This window comes from Somniosus microcephalus, unplaced genomic scaffold (genome assembly GCF_052327205.1).
Source record: "Somniosus microcephalus isolate GS21.2 unplaced genomic scaffold, FLI_Smic_1.0 unresolved_chr1, whole genome shotgun sequence".
NCBI classification, from domain to species: domain Eukaryota; kingdom Metazoa; phylum Chordata; class Chondrichthyes; order Squaliformes; family Somniosidae; genus Somniosus; species Somniosus microcephalus.
In genome coordinates, this window is record NW_028225179.1 from 3,063,346 (window position 1) to 3,079,833 (window position 16,488).

The 16,488-nt window shown below is 46.4% G+C and overlaps 1 pseudogene; it reads left to right on the forward strand.

Moving 5' to 3' along the window:
• The first annotated feature begins 3,223 nt into the window (after positions 1-3,223).
• Positions 3,224-10,280, forward strand: LOC147093189 (uncharacterized; annotated as a pseudogene).
• The last annotated feature ends 6,208 nt before the right edge of the window (positions 10,281-16,488 follow it).

The following is a 16,488-nucleotide window of genomic DNA, read 5'->3' on the forward strand; positions in this document are numbered from 1 at the left end:
CGGCACATAGCACCGTGTCATAGCAGACCTCCCTCCCTGATTAAAGGGGAGGGGCCTAGCACTGCACACACCGGGGCCCTGCTGGACCACCGGGGAGCGGGGTGCCTGATCAAGAGGAGCGCCGGGCTGAGCAATCGCGGCCGACACCCCGAAGAAGAAAGGGAAAGGGGGCAGGTGCTGGCAGTCGGCCAAAATAAAAAGTTGCCGCCCGACACCTGCCCTTTAAGTGGCGTCGCCGTGGCTGCAGAAATGACCCCTGACCCTGTCGGTCATATCGTCTGGCGATAGGTCAGGGGTTGCAACCCAAGGTTGCAGCCGGGGTGCTGCGCGTCGTGATGACATCATTGCCGGCGGTGCAGTGCCGCGGGGAGCTACCGACTACCTTTGCCGCTAACCTCCCGCTGAATATCGCGGGAGGCACAAAGCAACCCTATTTCACCCCTTGTCCAAGTAGTGAGTGGCGTCCTCATTCTTCCCACCAAAACACACCCCCTCACACTGATCTACAGTGAAATTCATTAACCCACCGCCTCACACTGATCTATAGTGAATTCATTAACACACCGCCTCACACTGATCTATAGTGAAATTCATTAACACACCACCTCACACTGATCAGGTGAAATTCATTAACACACCACCTCACACTGATCTATAGTGACATTCATTAACACACCACCTCACACTGATCTACAGTGGAATTCATTAACACACCACCTCACACTGATCTACAGTGAAATTCATTTGCCAATTACATGCCCATTCTGAAATTTATTAATGTCTTCTTGCATTTTGTCTTCCTCAGTATTAACTCTACCTCCCAATTTGGTGTTATCGACAAACTTTGAAATTGTTCTTCTGATTCACGAGTCCAAATCGTTTATGTAAGTGGTGAACAATAGTGATCCCAGCGCCGATCCCTGTGGAACACCACTTCCCACCTTTTGCCAGTCTGAGTAGCTACTCTTAACCCCTACTCTCTGTTTTCTGTTTTGTGACCAGCTTGCTATCCATAACAGTATGTAAGATTGACAAGATGACCAATGTCAGGCCGTGTGGAGGGAAGGGCCAGGCAGCAGAATGGATGGAAAGCTGGCTACAAAACAGAAATCAGAGGGTTGGAGTTAAGGGAAGTTTGTAGCGATCTTTCCATCCATTCTGTTGCCTGGCCCTTGACTCCACACGGCCTGACCGTGGTCTTCTTGTAGACCGTACATACTGCAGACACAGTGCACCAGTGGTGGAGGGGGTGGATATTGTGTCGTGTGGCAGGGGCGCTGATGAAGTGGATTTCTCTGTCCGTGAGTTTTGAGGCATTGCTAGTTGCGTTTTTCACCTCTTTCCACTTTTGAATAAAACCTTGCTACCAGTTTATTAAAGCCATTAACGGCCGCTCGGGTGGGACACACCAATAAATGAGGCCTTGTTTCCCTCAGAATGACAGGCCTGAAACCTGAGTTAGAAAACATTTAGTAATTAAACCAGACTGGGCGGGGCCTGAGGTGTGAGTTAGTAACGGAAAATTGGTGGCCAGCGTACTTCACACCAGGGCTGAGGACCCGGGGACTCGGGTTTCTGTGTCATTTATTGATTAATTTTGTTTATTGCCCAATCTCAATCAGACTGGCGGGTCATCTTGCTGTCTGACAGAGGTGTGGGTCCCCAATGGAGGGCTCTCTATGCAGGAGTCCTTCCCAGCACCATTGGGGATCTGGGGTGGAGACTGTTGCAGGGAGCTATCGTGTACAACAGTTTAAGCTCCTTTCCGGACTCCAAGGTCAGATGTGTTTTCTGCGGCCTAGAGGAGTCCACGGGCCGTGTATATATTCAGTGTGAGAGGTTGCAGCCCCTGTATAGTTCCCTGAAGGGGCTGCTCCTCAACTCTTGGTTACACTTTAGCCCCACACTCCTAATCTTTGCGTACCTGGTGCGGAGGGGCGTGGGTAAGTCGGAGGATCTTCTCCTGGACCTGCTCTTGGGCCTGGTGAAAACAGCAATTTGTAGGCCCAGGATGGGCGGGGCCCATGGGGGGGGTCACTCTGGCTGCCTGCCTCTCTCCCGTGGTCTTGTCCCTGCCTGGGTGGCCCTGGAGAGGGAACAGGCGGTGTCCACCAGTTCACTTGATACCTTCCTCGACTGGTGGACACAGAAGGTATCAAGATGCGATAATCGATCCTCACAATCACATTGTGACTTAATTATTAATTGTGTGTGTGTCACAAATACATTTCTTCTATTTTGCTACAAAATCTCTGCTAGACATGTTAAACTACTAGTTATTTAATCAGGGCTGCAGCTGCTGAAATGTTGACTGTACTGGGGTTTGTGGCCAGAGCTGGCAGACATGTTGTTCTGAAGTCTGATCTCTGACACCTGAAGAGTCTGTTTATGTCGTGTTGTAATGACCTTTTTCTGTTGCCTGGTGTCAGAAATAGAAATCAAAGGGAGATGATGCCCCACTCTGTTAATCAACTCTTTGACACATTTCCATGCATTTCCTTTCTTAATTTATAAAGATCACAACTCCATTAGTGAACAATGGATTGCCAGTCTGCCACTTTTTAGTGATGCTTGAAAGGATCCGCTGTGAAGCTACACCTGCCCATCTGTCTGTGTGTCACTGTGTTTGGGTTGTGTTAGACAACAGTCCTAATATCTCACCTACATCCATTACAATTTTTGAATGTTAGATTGTACTTGGAAGAAGTTGAGTTTGAATCTGACAATTCTGAAATTGGGAGCTTTTAATGATTTCTGTTTTTCACATAACTATATAATGATGTGATCATTCAAGGCAAATTAAAAGATGCTGCTATTTACTGAACACAACTGAATAATTCTGCAAGGATGCTATTACAGTCTTCCTCAGTATTAACTACACCCTCCAATTTAGTGTCATCAGCAAATTTTGAAATTGTGCTTCTGATTCCCAAGTCCAAATCATTCATGTAAATGGTGAACAACAGTGGTCCCAGCACCAATCCCCATGGAACACCACTTCCCACCTTCTGCCCGTCTGTAATTCTGAGGGAAACTTATGAGGCCTCGTTGTTTGCGTGTCCCACTCGTGAGGCTGTAAAAGGGTTTAATAATTCGGCAACAATTCTTATAAAGGTGGAAGGAGGTGAAAAACGCCAACAGCGTTGCCTAAAACACAAAGACAGAGAAGTTCACTTCATCAGCGCCTTGGCACAGAACTCAATATCCACCCCCTCCACCATTGATGTACTGTGTCCACAGTAAGTACGATCTACAGGCTGACCAAGGTCAGGCCGTGTGGAGTCAAGGTCCAGGTAGCAGAATGGGTAGAAAGATGGCTCCAAAACAGAAATCAGAGGGTGGAAGTTAAGGGGAGTTTCTCGGACTAGCAGAAAGTGAGAAATGGTGTCCCATACGGATCCGTGCTGGGACCACTGGTGTTCACTATCATTTGGAGTCAGAAACTAGAGGCATGTTGTTGGAATTTACAGATTACACCAAGTGTCTTCACCCGATCACCCACGAGGGTGGGCTCTGTTATTTAGCCAATAAAATTGATATACCTATCAATTCATCCAATGAAAAGCGACGAGTTAAGATAGTAACTATAGGTTTTTATTGGCTAAATAACAGAGCCCACCCTCGTGGGTGATCGGGTCCAACAAGGAGGAATACCAGCCAGTCGACCACCTTTATACCTGGGCAAGCAGGCGGAGCCATGGGCGGAGTCAGCTGTGGTCAGCCCAGGTATAACAGCGTGACAAGAGGTGACCTTGTGTAGTGATACAACAGTGTAAACAGTGATAACCATAGTGTAATGATATAAACAGTGATAACCATAGTGTAACGATAGTGAATGATAAAAGTGGTTTACCACACTGTGCAAATGATCCATTGTGCTAAGTGCGATAGAATTTTGAACAGACCTAGCAGCTCAAAACTGGGTACCCATAAGGCGCTGTGGGCCATCAGCAGCATTCATCCATCCATAGTGGAGGGCCCCATAGGCATGAGCATTAATCCTCCTCTGGGGAGGGCCCATCGGCCCAAGCATTCTATTCAAGAAAGGAGGGAGAGCAAAAACAGGGAACTACAGTCCAGTTAGCCTGACATCAGTCGTGGGGAAAATGCTGGAATCCATTACTGAGGAAGTGGTAACAGGGCACTTCGGCAGAGTGAACATGGTTTTATGAAAGGGAAATCGTGTTTAACAAATGTATTAGGTTTTTTAAGGATGTAACTGGCAGGGTAGATAAAGGCGAACCAGTGGATGTAGTATATTTGGATTTGCAAAAGGCATTTGATAATGTGCCACATAAAAGGTTGCTAAGCAAGATAAAGGCTCGTGGTATTGAGGGTAATGTATTAGCATGGAGAGAGGATTGGTTGACTGACAGAAAACAGAGAGTAGGAATAAACAGGTCAATTTCTGATTGGCAGGCTGTAACTCGTGGGGTGCCGCAAGGATGCTTGGGCCTCAGCTATTTACAATCTATATCAATGATTAGATGAAGGGACCAAGTGCAATGTATTCAGGTTTGCTGACAATACAAAGCTAGGTGGGAAAGTAAGCTGAGAGGAGGACACAAGCAGCCTGCAAAGGGATGTAGACAGGTTAGGTGAGGGGGCAATAAGACGGCAGATGGAGTATAATGTGGAAAATTGTGAGGTTATTCACTTTGATAGGAAAAATAGGAAAACAGAATTTTTTTAAATATTGAGGAACTATTAAATGTTGGTGTTCAGAGAGATTTCGGTGTCCTCGTACAGGAAACACAGAATGTTAGCATGCAGGTACAGCAGACAATTAGGAAGGCAAATGGCATGTTGGCTTTTACTGCAAGGGGGATGGAGTACAAGAGTAAGGACGTCTTACTACAACTGTACAGGGCCTTGGTGAGACCACACCTGGAGAACTGTGCACAGTTTTGGTCTTATCTGAGGAAGGACATACTTGCCTTAGAGGCGGTGCAACAAAGGTTCACTAGATTGATCCCTGGGATGAGAGATTGAGTAGATTGTGCCGATACTCTCTGGCATTTAGAAGAATGAGAGGTGATCTCATTGAAACATGTAAGATTCTGAGGGGGATTGACAGGGTAGATGCTGTGAGGTTGTTTCCCCAGACTGGAGTGTCTAGAACTAGAGGGCATAGTCTCAGGATAAGGCGTCGGCCATTTAAAGATGAGGAGAAATTTCTTCACTCAGGGTTCTGAATCTTTGGAATTCTCTACCCCAAATGGCTGTGGATGCTGAGTCGTTGATTATATTCAAGGCTAAAATAGATAGATTTTTGGACTCTAGGGGAATCAAGGAATATAGGGATTGGGTGGGAAAGTGGAGTTGAGCTCGAAAATCATCCATGATCTTATTGAATGGCAGAGCAGGCTCGAAGAGCCGTGTGACATACTCCTGCTCCCAATTCTTATGTTCTTATGTATGTTCTTAAAGCACCCCATGGGCAAGGGCCACATAGCTCTGAGCATTAATCCACCCCGGGTCCCGAGGGCCCGAGTATTAATCCACCCCTGCTGTACATACATAGAGTTGACAGCCTAGAAACAGGCCATTTGGCCCAACTGGTCTGTGCCAGTGTTTATACTCTACACGAGCCTCCGCCCACTCTAATGACCTCTTCCTACGCTGCCCTCATATTCCTTTATTCCCTTCTCTCATAGATACATCAACCCTGCTCTTAAATGTACCATTGCTATCTGCTTCAGTCACTCAGTGTGGCGGCGAGTTCCACATTCTCACCACACTGTGTGTGAAGAACTTCCTCCGAACTTCTTTATTTGATCTGTTAGTGACGATCTTATATTTCTGCCTCCTTGTCTGACTCACCCATAAGTGGAAACAGTTTCTCCACATCTACCCTATAAACCCCTTCATATCAATCAGGACTCCTCTTAGTCTTCTCTTCCAGAGAAAAGAGCCCAAACCTGCTCAATCGTGCCTGAGAGTCGCATCCTCTCAATCCTGGTAACGTTCTTGTCAATCTTTTCAGCATTTTCTCCAGTGCTTCAATATCCTTTTGTAGAGTGGAGACCAGAACCGCTCCCAGTGCTCCAACTGTGGTCTCACCAAGGTTCAATATAAATTCAACATTACCTCCCGGCTTTTGTATTCTATTCTAAAATGGGCCCCAGTCCTTTCTTTGCACTCTATGGCCTGTTCAACTTGTGTTGCTACTTTTATGTGTCTGTAATCACAGATCTCTTTGCACTTTTATTCCATTTAATTCATTCCCTTCTAACAACAACAACAACTTGTATTTATATAGCGCATTTAATGTAGTAAAACGTCCCAAGGCGCTGCACAGGAGTATTTTAAGACAAAAAAATTGACACTGAGCCACATAAGAATAAATTAGGGCAGGTGACCAAAAGCTTGGTCAAAGAGGTAGGCTTTAACGAGCGTCTTAAAGGAGGAAAGATAGATAGCGAGGCAGAGAGGTTTAGGCAGGGAATTCCAGAGCTTAGGGCCGAGGCTCTGGAATTTCCAAAGGTTGAGCGATTGTAATCAGGGTTGCTCAAGAGGGCAGAATTAGAGGAGCGCAGATATCTCGGGGGTGGGGGGACTGAAGGAGATTACAGAGATAGGAAGGAGCGAGGCCATGGGGGGATTTGAACACAAGGATGAGAATTTTGAAATCGAGGCGCTGCTTAACCGGGAGCCGATGTAGGTCAGCGAGCACAGGGAATAAGTGGCCTCCTTATTCCTCCTACCAAAATGAACCAGCTCACATTTTGCAATATTGAATTTCACTCCCCATTTATCTGCCAAGTCTGCAAGCCTGTTTATGTTTTCCTGTATTTTGGTGCAGTCCCCAACATTATTAGTTACACCAACCAATTTGGTGCCACCTGCAAACTCTGATACCATGCTCCAAGTTCTGAGTCCAAATCATGGTAAACATTCACTATAAGCCCACTGACTCCCACAGCTACCTGGACTACACTTCCTCCCACCCCGCCTCCTGTAAGGACTCTATTCCATTCTCCCAGTTTCTCCATCTCTGCTGCATCTGCTCTGATGATGTCACCTTCCATACCAGTGCTTCCGACATGTCTTCCTTTTTCCTCAACCGAGGATTTCCCTCTACTGTGGTTGACACGGCCCTTGACTGTGTCCATTTCATTTCCTGCACTTCTGCTCTCACCCCATCCCCTCCCTCCTGGAACCATGCTAGGGTTCCCCTTGTCCTCACCTTTCACCCCACGAGCCTCCACATTCAACGGAATATCCTCTGCCATTTCCGCCACCTCCAGCATGATCCCACCACCAAACACATCTTCCCCTCACCTCCCCTTTCAGCATTCTGAAGGGACTGCTCCCTCCGCAACACTCTGGTCCACTCCTCTATCACCCCCAACACCCCTTCGCCTGGCACCTTCACGTTCAAGCGCAGGAGTTGCAACACCTACCCTTTTACCTCCTCCCTTCCAACTGTCCAGGGCCCCAAACACTCCTTCCTGGTGAAACAGCGATTTACTTGTACTTCTTGCAATTTAGTATACTGTATTCGCTGCTCATGATGTGGTCTCCTCAACATTGGGGAGACCAAACGCAGATTGGGTGACCGCTTTGCGGAACACCTCCATTCAGTCTGTAAGGGTAACCCCGAGCTTTCGGTCACCTGTCAGTTTAATTCACCGCTCCACTCCCACTCTGACCTCACTGTCCTCGGCCTCTTACTTTGTTCCAATGAAGCGCAACGTAAGCTCGAGGAACAGCACCTCATCTTTCGATTAGGCAATTTACAGTCTTCCGGACTCAACATCGTGTTCAACAATTTCAGATCATAACCTCGGCCCCTATCTTTTTTTTCATTTTCCCCCCTCTCTCACAAGGCAGCTGTTGATCTTCCTGCCATTGCCATTTACACTTCATCTAGAGTCATCTTTTGTTGCTTAACTTGTCCCATTACCATCTCCTTTTGCTTTGCACCATCATCCCTTTTGTCTCTTAATCTCTCCTGCCTTCCATCCTATCACAGACCTTCCCTTTTGTTCTTTCCTCCCCTCCCCCCTTTCCCTGCCCCTACACTTGCTTAAAAACCTGTTGCATCTCCAGCTTTTTCCAATTCTGATGAAGGGTCACCGACCTGAAACGTTAACTGTTTCTCTCTCCACAGATGCTGCCTGACCTGCTGAGTATTTCCAGTATTTTGTTTTTATTTCAGATTTCCAGCATCCGCAGTATTTTGCTTCTGTGTCATGGTAAACAACACTAGTCCCAGCAGCACAGATCGCTGCGGGACACCACTTCTCACTTTCTGCCACACCGAGAAATGTTCTTAAACTTCAACCTCTGATTTCTGTTTTGTAGCCATCTTTCCATCCATTCTGCTACCCGGCCCGTGACTCCATCTTGCTCATCTTGTAAACCGTATGTACTGCAGACATATGGCACCAGTGGTGGAGGAGTTGGATATTGAGACACGTGGTAGGGGCGCTGACGATGTGGATTTTTCTGTCCCGTGTGTTTAGAGGCATTGTCAGTGGTATTTTTAAATCCTTTCCATCTTTTATAAACTCTTGTTGCCAGCTTATTTAACCCATTAACAGTCTCTCAGATAGGGCACACAAAGAATGAAGCCTCTAGAGTTTCCCTTTGAACAACAGGCCTGAATTCGATTTGAAAACAGTTAGAAAACATTTAGTGACTAAACCAGGCTGCGAGAAACGGGCCAGAGAAAGATGTTGGTGATGGAAAAGTGGCGCCCAGTCAGGTTTCTGTATAATTTCTTGATTGACTTAGTTTATTGCCTCTTCGCCCACAAGCTCGATGGGATGACAAAAATATTATTTCTGTCACCAATGGGGATTTTCAATGGCGGGGCGTTTACCCAGAATCCACCGCATGGCAGAATGTGCCCTATCAATGACTACAGGAGCCCAGTGTGCAGGCGCAGGACAGGGCTTGCTCTGAGCATGCCCTTCTGGCAGGCGGTAGGAGATTGTGGGCTCGGGGAGGAATTGGACCCGCTGGTGGGCTGGGAAGCCTCATAAACACCCAGGGTAGGCCTCAGGCCCCGAATAAGAGCCCACAGGCCTCGTGTTTGCCCCGCGGTGACAGGCCCGGCCACCTGGGTCAAGGGGTCACTGGCCGCCATCTTGGACAGGGCGGGATCACAGCGCATGCGCGGCTAACTTGTGCCGGAACAATGAGTGGGCAGAGCTTCAAGGTCCCAGTGACCAGGAGAGACAATCATTGACACACACACCCGAGTGAGAGTGTTCCAGTGCACTGAGTGTGGAAAGAGCTTTAACCAGTTACACAGCCTGAAAAGACATCACCCCATTCACAGTGGGGAGAAACTGTACACGTGTTCTGTGTGCGGACAAGGCTTCAACTGATCGTCCAACCTGGAGAGGCACAAGGACACCCACACCATGGAGGAACGTGAGGACTGTAAATGTGGGGATTGTGGAAAGGGATTCAATTACCTGTCTGAGCTGGAAACTCATCAATGCAGTCACACTGGGGAGAGGCTGTTCACCTGCTCCATGTGTGGAAAGGGATTCACTCAGTCATCTCACCTGCTGAGACACCAGCGAGTTCACTCTGATGAGAGACCTTTTAAATGCCCGGACTGTGGGAAGTGCTTTAAAAGTTCTGGGGAATTGACATGCCATCAACGTGTTCACACTGGGGAGAGGCCGTTCACCTGCGCCATGTGTGGGAAGAGATTCACTCATTCTTCCACCCTGCAGAAACACAAACTTGTTCACACTGATAAAAGACTGTTTAAATGTTCGAAGTGTGAGCTGAGCTTTAAAAGCGGAGGTGGTCTGCTGAGACACCAACACAATCACACTGGGGAGAGGCCATTCACCTGCTTCGAGTGTGGGAAGGGATTCACTCAGTCATCCAACTTGCTGACACACCAGCGAGTTCACTCTGATGAGAGACCTTTTAAATGCTCGGACTGTGGGAAGTGCTTTAAAAGTTCTGGGGAATTGACATGCCATCAACGTGTTCACACTGACGAGAGACCATTCAGGTGCTCTCGCTGCGGGACTGGGTTCAAGCAATCATCTGACCTCACTGTACACCAGCGCACCCACACTGGGGAGAGACCGTTCACCTACTCCGTGTGTGGGAAGGGATTCACTCGCTCATCCCACCTCACTTCACACCAGTATGTTCACACCAATAAGAGACCGTTTCAATGTTCTGTCTGTGAGAAGAGCTTTAAAAGCAGAAATGATCTGCTGAGGCACCAGCGAGTTCACAAGTCACAGCAGAGGTTGGATTCTGTTGTTTTTGCTGCTGTTAATCACATCCAGGACTGAACCGTATTCATTCTGACAGTTAGGGTTTGTTTCTGCTGATGTTAATAACCCCTGTAGCTGGGCTGGGGTTTAATATTCTGGATATTTGTCAAATAAATCAGCTTTGGTTTAAACACCTTGGTGTGGATTCCTCATCTCTCTTCACTGACAGCAAAGTCCCCATGGGCGTTAATCTCGAGGCGTGTAAGAAATGTGTCCCAGCCGCTCCCTTCCATGGTTCAGAGCTCCTAGGCATGGAACAGAAGACTCCTTTACAACTGTGTTTAGAGTCAGGAAGAACAACGGTGAATGCTGGAAACGTGCTGTCAAATCAGAGTTTGGTGTAAAACTGTGATCTATTCCTGACTGAAAGTGAAACGGCAGGTTTAAGTTTCCAGTCTAAGAATGACTGTGGTAACTATTCGATGAAGATTTAACATGTTTGTGTGACAGTCCTGAGTCTACCATTTTAAGGCAGGCATTAACTCATTTAAAAAAAAAACATTTAAAATAAATTGATTAAAGTCGGCATTAAAATAGCAGAGGGAGGAGTTCACAGGAGCCTGTTAACTGCTGGTACAATTATACAACAGACATTTGATCTCCAGATAAAGAAGGACCAGCAGCATGTTTCCAGGAATTCCCTGTTTTATAGATGTGTGTGTGTTAGACACCAGGATAACTAAAAATACACCTGGAACATCCACGGGGGTGCGATCCCAACAGTTACTCTGGGATCACTCGTGCTGTGGAACTCCAGCACTGACCCTGCTGAAGGTTGTAGGCTCAGGGAGTGGGGCCTCCAGGAGTGGACGGTAAGAAAGCTGGGTTTCAGTATCCTGACAAATATATGCTGAGGAACCAGAGGACTCCTTACTGAGGAACCGTCTGGGGTTTTACCTGTCAGCGTAGGTCTAGGGGTGAATGATGTCTGACTCCCTGAACAGTCTTACATTGAATCCAGTTTGATTCAAGATGAATTCAGTTTACAGGAGAATGGGGACAAATATCACCCAGAATTGAGGAAGACAAAAGCAGCCATTAGAGAAGCTCAGAGATCTTTGGAAAGGAAGAAGCTGCCCAATTGTGGTAATAATTGCAAAAGCTTTTCCAGCTACGTCAGGAGTCAGAAGACCATTAAAGATGGTTTAAGGCCACTGAAAGACAGTTCAGGGCAGAGTGAAACAGATTCCTAGGCTGTGACAGCTGTTAAATGACTATTTCATGTCAGTCTACACTCCTGTGGATGATGCTCAGATTCCAGCTGTGGGATGTGCTGGCGACAAAATAACATCATCAATATTAAAATAGAAAGGGTTTGTCATCTTGGATAAAATCTGAAATCTGAAATTAGATGGCGCTCCAGGTCCAGATGATATCCACCCATGGGTGTTTAAAGCGATGGGACGGTGCTCTGTGAGCCTCTTGCCCGTATCATCAACAGCTCCATAGAGTCAGGGATTGTTCCCTGAGATTGGAAGGCAGCTCACCTCACTCCCATTTTCCAAATCAGGGAGAGATCAGAGCCGGGGAACTACAGGCCCACCAGTGTGACCTCGATCACAGGGAAGATGCTTGAAGGGATCCTGAGAGATGCTGTTTATGATCACTGGGGAAAGAGAAGGGGCCGTTAGAGAGACTCAACACGGCTTCAGAAAACAAGGTCACGTCTACAAACTAGCTGGAGCTTTGTGAAGATATTGCTCGGTTGGTGATGAGGGGAATCCGGTTGACATTGTTGACCTCAGGGGTGTCAAACTCATTTACTATGGTGGGTCTGATCCGATATCCTGGACTTGGCATGGGCCACATTCAGCAAAAGTTATTAAAATAGGAATAAATGAAGATAAACTATATCGGTGATTATTTACAGTTAGATTTTATTCACAGCTGCTGCTGCTCCCGATCCCTGGCACCTCTCGGCTTGAACCATTGCATCAACATTTGGAGCAAGTGACTGGGCTGAGGCCTGTCCTGGATAGAAACATGAGGACCACTTGTCAGCACAGAACCTTGTTACCCAACCACTGACCCTGGAAGTGAATTCCACAGCCGCACAACTCTCCGTGTGAAGAAGGTTCTCCTGATCACTGTTCTAAATCTCCTACATTTAATCTTGTATCTATGGCTCCTTGTCTTGATCCCTCAATCATTGGAAGCAGCCTGCTTCTATCTACCCCATCCCATCTTTCATCATTTTAAACATTTCTATCATATCGCCCTGGAATATGTGTTGAATATGAGAAGGACGAGTCCTAACAGAAAGGACACAGAGTCAGACTGGGCCTGAGACTGAGCCACCAGCCATTCTGGTCAGGAATGCACTTGTCTTGTTTGACCTCCTGTAGTCCTGAACTGTTTGGATATTGGTGAGGGAGATGGCTTATCAGGGGAAGGCAGCAGCAGCCAACTTCCTGGCACCGTGGGTGGTTCTGCTGCACAGGATGGGAGGAAAAAGTGTGGGAGAGCGACAGTAATAGGGGATTCTATTGTAAGGGGACTTGATAGGCGTTTCTGCGGCCGCAAACGAGACTCCAGGATGGTGTGTTGCCTCCCTGGTGCAAGGGTCAAGGATGTCTCAGAGTAGCTGCAGAACATTTTGGAAGGGGAGGGTGAACAGCCAGTTGTCGTGGTGCATAAAGGTACCAACGATATAGGTAAAAAGCAGGATGAGGTCCTAAAAGCTGAATATAGGGAGTTAGGAGGTAAATTAAAAAATAGGACCTCAAAGGTAGTAATCTCAGGATTGCTACCAGTGCCACGTGCTAGTCAGAGTAGAAATAGAAGGATATTTCAGATGAACACGTGGCTAGAGGAATGGTGCAAGGGGGAGGGATTCAAATTCCTGGGACATTGGAACCGGTTCTGGGGGAGGTGGGACCAGTACAAACCGGATGGTTTGCACCTGGGCAGGACCGGGACTGATGTCCTAGGGGGAGTGTTTGCTAGTGCTCTGGGGGAGGGTTTAAACTAAAATGGCAGGAGGTTGGGAACCTGAGCAGGGAGACAGCGGAAAGGGAATGAAGGATAGAAGCAAAAGACAGGAAGGAGAAAAACAAAGGTGGCAGTCAGAGAAATCAAGGGTTTAAATCAAACATGGCCACAGTAAATAATAATTCTAAAAGGTCTAAGAGAGTTACAAAAACAAGCCTGAAGGCCTTGTTTCTTAATGCGAGGAGCATTCATAATAAAGTGGATGAATTAGCTGCACAAATAGAGGTAAATGGCTATCATATGATTGGGATTACGGAAACATGGCTCCAGGGTGACCAAGACTGGGAACTCAACATCCAGAAGTATTCAATATTCAGGAAAGATAGGCAAAAAGGAAAAGGAGGTGGGGTAGCATTACTGGTTAAAGAGGGGATTAACACAATTGAAAGGAAGGATATTAGCTCTGATGATGTGGATTCTGTATGGGTAGAACTGAGAAATACCAAGGGGCAGAAAACGTTAGTGGGAGTGGTATACAGACCTCCAAACAGTAATGCGGAGGTTGGGGATGGCATTAAATGGGAAATTAGAGACACGTGCAATAAGGGCACAGCAGTTATCATGGGTGACTTTAATCTACATATAGATTGGGCTAACCAAATTAGTAACAATACTGTGGAGGAGGAATTCCTGCAGTGTATACGGGATGGTTTCCTGGACCAATATGTCGAGGAACCAACTAGAGATCAGGCCATCTTAGACTGGGTATTATGTAATGAGAAAGGATTAATTAGCAATCTTGTTGTGCAAGGCCCCTTGCATCAGAGCGCTCATAATATGATAGAATTCTTCATTAAGATGGAGAGTGAAGTAGTTGACTCAGAGTCTAGGGTCCTGAATTTAAATAAAGGAAACTACGATGGTATGAGGCACGAGTTGGGTAGGATTGATTGGGGAATGTTGCTCAAAGGGTTGACAGTGGATAGGCAATGACAAATATTCAAAGATCGCATGGATGAACTACAGAATTTGTTCATCCCAGTTTGGCATAAAAATAAAACAAAAAAGGCGACTCAACCGTGGCTAACAAGGGAAATTAGGGATAGCATAAGATCCAAGGAGAGGACATATAAATTGGCCAGAAAAAGCAGTAAACCTGAGGATTGGGAGCAGTTTAGGATTCAGCAAAGGAAGGGGAAAATAGAGTATGAGAGTAAGCTTGCAGGCAACATAAAAACTGACTGTAAAAGCTTTTATAGATATGTGAAGAGAAAAAGATTGGTGAAGTCAAGCATTGGTCCATTGCGGTCAGAATCAGGGAAATTTATAATGGGGAATAAAGAAATGGCAGACCAATTAAATATATACTTTGGTTCTGTCTTCACAAAGGAGGACACAAATAACCTCCCAGAGATGTCGGGGAACATAGGGTCTAATGAGACAGAGGAACTGAATGAAATCAGTATTTGTAGGGAAATGTTGTTAGGGAAATTGACGAGATTGAAGGCCGATAAATCCCAGGACATAATAATCTACATCCTAGGGTACTTAAGGAAGTGGCCCTAGAAATAGTAAACATACATAGAAACATAGAAGATAGGAGCAGGAGTAGGCCATTTGGCCCCTCGAGCCTGCTCCACCATTCAATGCGATCATGGCTGATCATCCAAATTCACTACCCGGTCCCTGCTTTCTCCCCATATCCCTTGATCCCTTTAGCCTTAAGAAATATATCCAACTCCTTCTTGAATATATTTAATGAATTGGCCTCTACTGCCTTCTGTGGTAGAGAATTCCACAGGTTCACCAATCTCTCGGTGAAGAAATTCTCCTAATTTCTGTCCTAAATGGTCTACCTCTTATCATTAGACTGTGACCCCTCATTCTGGACGTATGTATTGCTGGTCATCTTCCAAAATTCTGTAGACCCTGGAACAGTTCCCATGGATTGGAGGGTAGCTAATGTTACCCCACTATTCAAAAAAGGTGGTAGAGAGAAAACGGGGAATTATAGACCGGTAAGCCTGACATCGGTAGTGGGGAAAATGCTAGAGTCCATTAGAAAAGATGTAATAGCAGTGCACTTGGAAAACAGTGACAGAATCGGACAAAGTCAACATGGATTTACAAAAGGTAAATCGTGCTTGACTAATCAACTGGAACTTTGAGGATGTAACTGGTAGAATAGATAAGGGAGAACCAGTGGATGTGTTAATCAGAAGGCTTTCGATAAGGTCCCGCATAAGAGATTAGCGTGTAAAGTTAAGGCACCTGGGATTGGGGGCAATGTACTGACTTGGATAGAGAACTGGTTGGCAGACAGGAAGCAAAGAGTTGGAAAAAACGGCTCTTTTTCCGAGTGGCAGGCAGTGACTAGTGGGGTACTGCAAGGATCGGTCATAGGACCCCAGCTATTCACAATATATATAAGTAATCTAGACGAGGGAACTAGATGTATTAACTCCAAGTTTGCAGACAACACAAAGCTGGATGGGCGTGTGTGCTGTGAGGAGGATGCTGAGAAACTCCAGTATGATTTGGACAGGTTGGGTGATTGAGCAGAAGCATGGCAGATGCAATATAACGTGGATTAATGCGAGGTTATCCACTTTGGTGGCAAAAACAGGAAGGCAGATTATTATCTGAATGGCAATAGATTGGGAGAAGGGGAAGTGCAACGAGACCTGGGTGTCCTTGTGCACCAGTCACTGAAGGTAAGCATGCAGGTGCAGCAGGTGGTAAAGAAGGCAAATGGTATGTTGGCCTTCGTACCGAGAGGGTTCGAGTACAGGAACAAGGATGTCTTGCTGCAGTTGTACAGGGCCTTGGCGAGACCACATCTTGAGTATTGTGTGAAGTTTTGGTCGCCTTATCCGAGGAAGGATGTTCTTGCCATGGAAGGAGTGCAGCGAAGATTCACCAGGCTGATACCTGGGATGGCAGGAATGATGTATGAGGAGAGATTGGGTCGATTGGGCTTGTACTCACTGGAGTTTAGAAGAATGAGAGGGGATCTCATTGAAACTTATAAAATTCTAACAGGACTAGACAGACTAGATGCTGGAAGGATGTTCCCGATGGTCGGGGAGTCCAGAGTCAGGGGTCACAGTCTAAGGGTAAGGGGTGTGGAGATGCCGGAGTTGGACTGGGCTGGACAAATGTAAAAAGTCACACAACACCAGGTTATAGTCCAACAGCTTTATTTGAAATCACAAGCTTTCGGAGCGCTGCTCCTTCGTCAGGTGAAGTGGGGAAATGCATAAAGACACAATTTATATAGTCAGAGAATAATGTC